This window comes from Callorhinchus milii, unplaced genomic scaffold (genome assembly GCF_018977255.1).
Source record: "Callorhinchus milii isolate IMCB2004 unplaced genomic scaffold, IMCB_Cmil_1.0 Scaffold15, whole genome shotgun sequence".
Taxonomy (NCBI): Eukaryota; Metazoa; Chordata; class Chondrichthyes; order Chimaeriformes; family Callorhinchidae; genus Callorhinchus; species Callorhinchus milii.
This window is the reverse complement of record NW_024704756.1, coordinates 6,316,778-6,323,890: the sequence shown is the minus strand read 5'-3', so window position 1 is coordinate 6,323,890 and position 7,113 is coordinate 6,316,778. Positions and strand designations below refer to the sequence as shown.

Genomic DNA, 7,113 nt, shown 5'->3' with positions numbered 1-7,113 from the left:
CCTTACTCCACACGCCTAATAATAATCCCTCCAAAACCAAAAACAATAATAAATTGGTCATTTTCAATCTACAACTGTTTGTGGGACATTGCTGTGCGCAATTGGCTGCCGCGTTCGCCCACAAATATACAGTCAATTCACTTTATAGTGTGTTCTGTGAAGCGCTTTGGGACGTCCTCCTGACGTGAAAAGCGCTATATCAAATGCAAGGATTATTATTATTATTATTATTTTAGCATCAAAATCCTCATATGCTAATTAAATCTGAAGCTGCAGTTGATTTTCTGGTTAGGATTGGAAAGGTTTCTGATGCTGTATTATAGAAATATGGAGTCCTGTAGCTCAGTGGTTAGAGCACTCGCCTTGGAAGTGAGAGACCTGAGTTCGATTCCCGGCAGGGCGAAACCATGAGCAAGTTTCCTTTCTCCACACGCTTGATAATAATCCCTCAAGAGAAAAAACAATAATAAAGTCAGTCACTACAATCCACGACTGTTTGTGGGACACTGCTGAGCGCAATTCGCTGCCGAGTTTCGCCCACAAATATGCAGTCAATTCACCTTACAGTATATTCTGTGAAGTGCTTTGAGACGTCAAGAAGATGTGAAAAGCGCTATATCAAATGCAAGGATTATTATTTATTATTATGTATAGAATAAACAAAGAGTCTGATATTTTACCCTATCACAAATCGATAACTCATGAAATAGCTCAAACTGATCACAGTACCTTTCACTAGCCCCACACCTTTGATGTTCAAATTGAAATGCGCAGTATATGCAGATGGATTTTTATGAAATAATTTTGTGAAGACTGAACACTGGAATGCCATATCAAACCGAATAGATATATTCTTTGAACTACTTAATTTCTGTCATACTCAGTGTGATCTTTGAAGGTTAAGGCATCATTAATCAATACTATGAACATCTGCTAGCCTCAAAATGCTAGCCTCAGATGATTCTGTTCAGCCTTACGTTGTTTGGTTCCGGCTATACGTATAATGTAATGCACAATAAATCTACACGCAGTTAGTGTTCTCCCATAATCAGTGTCATAAAAGAAACATATTTAATTTTTTTTAGCACTGTCTGATTGTAAAACCTCTTCAACAGATAGTTTGTGTGGGGAGAACACACAGGTGTGATGACACCACACCTTTTTCACTGAAGAGGAAACTTTGTTTAACCTGTTTCATGGGCAGCACGTCCAAATTGAGATTTTGTTTCCCCTCTCAACGTTCACCGAGCATTAACACTATTTGTAGCACTAATCAGGCACAAGACTGCAGTGTTTAACTGAGGTCAGTGGGAGCAAATGGTACTTAAGCAAGATTGTGTTGTGTGAGATTACGACTTGGCAGGGCACGAATGCATAGTGCCACCAAGTGGTGGAACATCATTTCTCCGTCTCACACGTAGACAAAAGATTCTCTTATATCTGTCATATTGTGTCATCCTGACGCAGAGATAGCACTCTCTCCTCCGAGTGGGTTCAAGGCTTATGTCAGGACTTGGAATCACATTGTCCAAGCGACACTCCAATGCAATGCTGGTGGGTATTACACTGCCAGAGATGCCATCTTTTAGATGAGACGTTAAACCAAGATCCCGTCTATCTGTCCAGGTGTAAAATAATAACCCTTGCATTTGATATCGTGCTTTTCACGTCTTTGAGACGTCTCAAAGCACCTTCACAGAATATACTGTAAAGTGAATTGACTGTATATTTGTGGGCAAAACACGGCTGCCAATTGCACACAGCAGTGTCCCACAAACAGTCGTGGATTGAAGTGACCAATTTATTATTTTTTTGTTTGTTTAAGATGGTTATGATCCCATGACATTATTCTAAAAGAGAAGAATCTCATCTCACACAAAATACACAGTCGATCCACTTTACAGTATATCATGTGAAGCACTTTGAGACAATCTCAGCTCAAGGAAATGCAAAGGCATTATTATTATTTATTGTTATACATAGGGGAAGGACTCGGCAGAGGTTGATCCATTTGTCGTGAGCATCACCAATAGATTGCTCTTCCACCATCTCAACGTGAAGTTGAATCAAAGAGACCTGGTGGGGGTGGGAGGAGAACAGATCACGAGAATACAACTAAGAACTGAACCAAAACAGTTTGCCATTCCCCATGTTTATGAATAGAGTTACACTGAGTTATGCTGAAACTAACTGCTTAATTTAATTGCTACGAAGCATGACGTGCACTAAAATAATTGCACGTCGTTGTTGTGTAGCTTATATACATTCATTTCTGTGTTGCTGGATTGGGATGAACCATTGTCAAGCTGTTCAATGTAATAGAAAATTGCGAGGCTGTTATAAGGTGAAAGTTCTCGAGTAGCTGGATCCAGGCCAGTTTCCCTGAAGGGACAATAGTTCAATAATTCCATCAAAGAGCAAAGAATGAATCCATTGTTACCTTAATTATGATTCAATTATGCAGTGAAGTGCTGAATCTTTTTTTTAGCAAAATGCATGCTTGCCACTAATTCGTTATTGTATTGATAAGCATTCCTTATAATTCAAGACATTTGAAGGAATGTGGAGCTGTCAATTGAGCAATAAGGAGCCTTTTAGTTTTCTTTGATGGTAACATTTGCTCAAACGCCAATTTAATATTTATAGTGGTGTTTGAGCTAATGGGACGTAAAGGCACTATACAAACGTAACTTGTTGTTTTTGTTTATATAGCGTCTTTCTTGTGGAAAAGGCTTTTCAAAGTGATTCACGGGATTTACTGTGAAGTGTAATGACTGGGGATGGCAATGTCTCAAAAAAAAACATGAAGTGAATGATCAATCTGATGTGAGGTATTGTTGACCAGGGTAGCAAGATAAACTCTTCCTTTCAAACAGTGATTGCAGTCCACCTGAACAGGCAAACCCAACCTTGGTTTATTGTCTCATGTGAAGGACGGCACCTCCATCAATGCAGCAAACCCCTAGCACTGCATAGGACTTTCAACAACAACAACTTGGATTTTATCGCGCCCTCCACACCGAATGGCGTCTCAGAGCACTTTACAGTAACGGATCCTGGGGCCAAGCCAGGGGGAGGGGGGGGGGAAGGTGGCCAAAGGCACGGTCGAAAAGAAAGGTCTTCAGCCGAGACCTGAAAATAGAAAGGGAGGGAGCGAGGTGAAGGGAGTGAGGAAGGGAGTTCCAGAGCCTCAGGGCATAGTTGCTGAAGGCACAGCTACCGAGGGTGGAGGAGAGGACTTCGGGGACAAGGAGGAGGCAGACCCGGTGTAACGAAGGCAACGGGCATTGTTGTGAGGAGAGAGGTCAGAGGGGTCAGGAGGTGCAGAGGAGTGGAGGGATTTGAAGACGATCCTCTCTGGGATAGGCAGCCAGTGCAGTCTGGCAAGGACTGGGGTGATCGGGGAGCGGTGTTTGGTGCGGGCGAGAATGCGGGCGGCAGGGTTTTGTATAATCTGGATTTTATGGATGGTAGTGGAGGGGAAACCAGCGAGGAGGGCATTGGAATAGTCCAGCCGAGAGGTGACAAAAGCATGGATCAGGGTTTCAGCGGCTTTTGGAGAGGTATTGGCAGAGATGGGCATTGCGTCAGAGGTGAAAGAAGGCGATGCTGGTGAGGGAACTGGATGTGGGGGAGGAAGCATAATTGAGGGTTGAACCTGACGCCTAGGTTGCGTACAGGTTCGGAGAGTTTTAGGGGGAGGTCGGGTAGGTGGAGGAGGTGAGAACCATGAGATTTTAGGGGTCGCAAAGAGAGGTGGAAAAATAGAGTTGGGTGTTGTCCGTGTACATGTGGAAGTGTACCCCATGTCTGTGGATGACATCCCCAAGAGGGAGCATGTAGATCAGAAAAAGGAGGGGGGGCCAAGGATGGATCTTTTCAGCCCTAGGCTAATCTTAAAGTGTTGACGCAAGACGTGAAGTAAGTTTAATGTCCCGAAATGAGGCTTGAACCCCGAATCTTCTTCATCAGATACGTGGGTGCGACCAGCTGATCCAGGGTGACACGTAAATATTTCATCACTTACACATTTTGCATATTTAAATGGTGATCCATTGTTACTGATGAAAGTCACCTCTTAAGTGATTTTCACACTCAAAATTCTCAAGATGAACTCAAAATAGCTTCCAATGTTGATTGAGCAATGATCTCGAAACCACCCACCTTTGAATTCAAACTCTTCCGAATTGTCACGGGCCTATTATTTAAAATAAATGTATTTCTGATAGTTTTCGGGCAAATTTCCAGCCTTTTGGAAATTTTAACATCTCACCTTATTCTCACGATAAGTGAAACATCAAGTGTACCGACTATAGCATTGAACTTAATAATATGCATAAGTGATATTCTTCTGAAGTATAAATACAGTAGCATCATAATTATGTTCTGACAAATAATTAGAATCAAACATTGATCCTGTAAAAAAAATGCAAATGTAGTTTAAAACAGTTTAAATGAGGAGCAGTCAGGAAGCTCAGGTGATCAGGAAATAACCTTATGCTTTGAGTGATACACACAGATCATATCATCGAAACATAGAACATAGAAATCTACAGCACAGCAAGCCACTTGGCCCATCGAGTCTGTGCTGTGCGGATTCCTGACTGTCCAGCGCATTGGGACATCCTCCTGACATGAAATGCACTATACAAATGTAATTTGTTGTCATTGTTGCTCTTTGATCTCAAGGAGATCAATTTAATCCCACCAACTCGCTTTATCCACATACCTCTTCAAACCCCTCTATTTCAGCTGATGCATTTTAAAATGTCATTCACTTTCAGGGCGAATATAAAGGAATGAAATGCAATTAAATCAAAGTCTTTTCTCTCTCTACTTGGGGTTTGAGAGCTGAGTACTGAGGTACATTTGTCTAACATCTTAAGAGCAATCCATCATGTCAAAAAATGGGAAAATAAGAGCTATTTTTGTTAATTACATACAGTAAAGATAGAGTTTATGCTGGGTTTATATTTGTAATATTTATAATCATTTATGATTTAAAGGGTCCTGTACTGTAATGGTTAGAGCACTCGCTTTGCAAGTGAACGATTTGATTCCCAGCTTGGCGAAAACCTTATGCAAGTTTCCTTACTCCACACTCCTATGTTTACCGAGCAGTAAGTGGGAACTTGGTTGTTAGTCGATTGGCAGATCGATTTCCGGGAGTAATAATCCCTCAAAAGCAAATGAGGTCACTCAATCCACAACTGTTTGATCGCAATTGGCTGCTACATTTCGTCCACAAAGTACACAGTCAATCTGTTATGCGCTTTGAAATGTCTCAACAATTTCGCCCACAAATATACGGTCAATTCACTTTACAGTCTATTCTGTGAAGCGCTTTGAGACGTCGAGAAAACATGAAAAGCGCGATATCAAATGCAAGGATTATTATTATTATTATAATGTGATAAGACAGTACATCAAATGCAAGGATTATTATACTTATTAATACCCTAGGTTACTGGTGTGGTTCAAGATCCTGGTCCTCATCTTCAAAGCCCTCCATGGCCTCGTACCACCCTACCTCTGTGACCTCCTAACCCCCTACCATTGTACAAATCATTGTACAGACCAATGATTGACCTGGAGGTTTGATCACTTATCCCATCTGTGCCTAGAAATAATAGCAGCCTCTGAAGCAGAAGGCAGCATTTGCCTGAGCAGTACTTTCTTCAGAAGTGCTAACAGAAGCCATTACTTGGAACACGTCTGGAGGTGAATTTAGCATTAAACTGGCTTTATAGGGAGGATGCAGAAGTTGCTTTTCCAAAATGGATCAGCAATGAGGTAAGTCTTTGAACAACATCAATTGTCAAAGTTTTACTTGCACGTAAGAATGTGAGTGCTTTGACCTTTATAAAGCCTGGATTTCAACAATCTCCCGCTACTGCTAATGCATTTCAAATGGTCACTGGCTTAATAGAAATGATAGGTAATGGGATCAATTTACTTGGTGCGGAGATGTTCCCAACAGGAAGCTTTTAGTGAAACGTACAATCTTGATTGCTCCGTTTCTCGCTTTTGTACTATCACTGAATAAAGCAATGTTCCTTTGTGCATAGTTTCTGTATCCCTCTTTTTTTTCAGAGGTTTCATTCTGCTCACAAATCTGCATTAATCAACATTTCTCACCTATATTTTATAAGTATTTCACGTCCATACCATGTTCTTTCCATTTAGTCGGGATTAGTCAACCGAGTCCCGCAAGTAAAACACCAGCTAAAGCAGCTCAGCAACATTTCAGTTTGAAAGTGCAATTCAGATTTCAAGCAGCGTTCAAATGGTTAATTAATACACCAGAAAAATAGGTTAATCATTCTTAGTAACTGTATTAAATATGAACACATGCTTCATAGTGTGTGGCAGTAAAGACAATCGAAAGTGATAGAAACAAGGGTATCTCTGGAAGCTAATTGATATAAACAAGATTGCAGAAGGTCAATAAGAGTAGCAGAAATTAATGGAAAACTGACATATTGGTTTCAAGCTGATGTCTAGTTACCTCATTACTTATTAATATGGTAAAACCAGCAATGACACTGATAGCACAAATGAACGCAAGGTTCGGTGAATAAAAAGTCAACATCCTCCACTTTGATGATACTGAATTAAATTAAATTTGAAGCAATGAGGCAGAAGCATGCACAAGCCATCAATATAACAAAGATTAAGACCACATTTATTTCAAATACCCGGTGACAGTAGATGTAGGTTGGAATTAGTGATGAAGAATTAGGGCAAGGGCAAGATTTTATAAATCTCTGTGGCTTAATTAAAAGTAGACGGGGTCGTATTGTGGATATAAGAATGATAAATAGGTATGGTTTGTCACTAGTAGTAGGAGAATATCATCTTCAAGTGGTCATGAGATGGCAACAGATCTTAAATACAGCCAAAATCTTCCTGGTGGTTGCATTACTTGGAAAGAAGCAGAATCGGAGGAACAAGGATGAGAGAGGATTATTAGTAAAGGAAACTATTTGACTGACAGTGTTCAGGTGGCACATAGTAAATCGCGAGGCAGCGATAATTGTACACTCAGATAATTGTAGAAATCCTTATCAAACAACTTTAATGATATTGTCCCAGTCAAAACATAAACAGTGA

The 7,113-nt window shown here is 40.5% G+C and overlaps 1 non-coding gene across 1 annotated transcript; it reads left to right on the top strand.

Moving 5' to 3' along the window:
• Nucleotides 1-331: 331 nt before the first annotated feature.
• On the top strand, nucleotides 332-403 carry trnap-ugg. The gene has a single exon. It is a non-coding gene; the product is annotated as a tRNA-Pro (tRNA).
• Nucleotides 404-7,113: the final 6,710 nt, after the last annotated feature.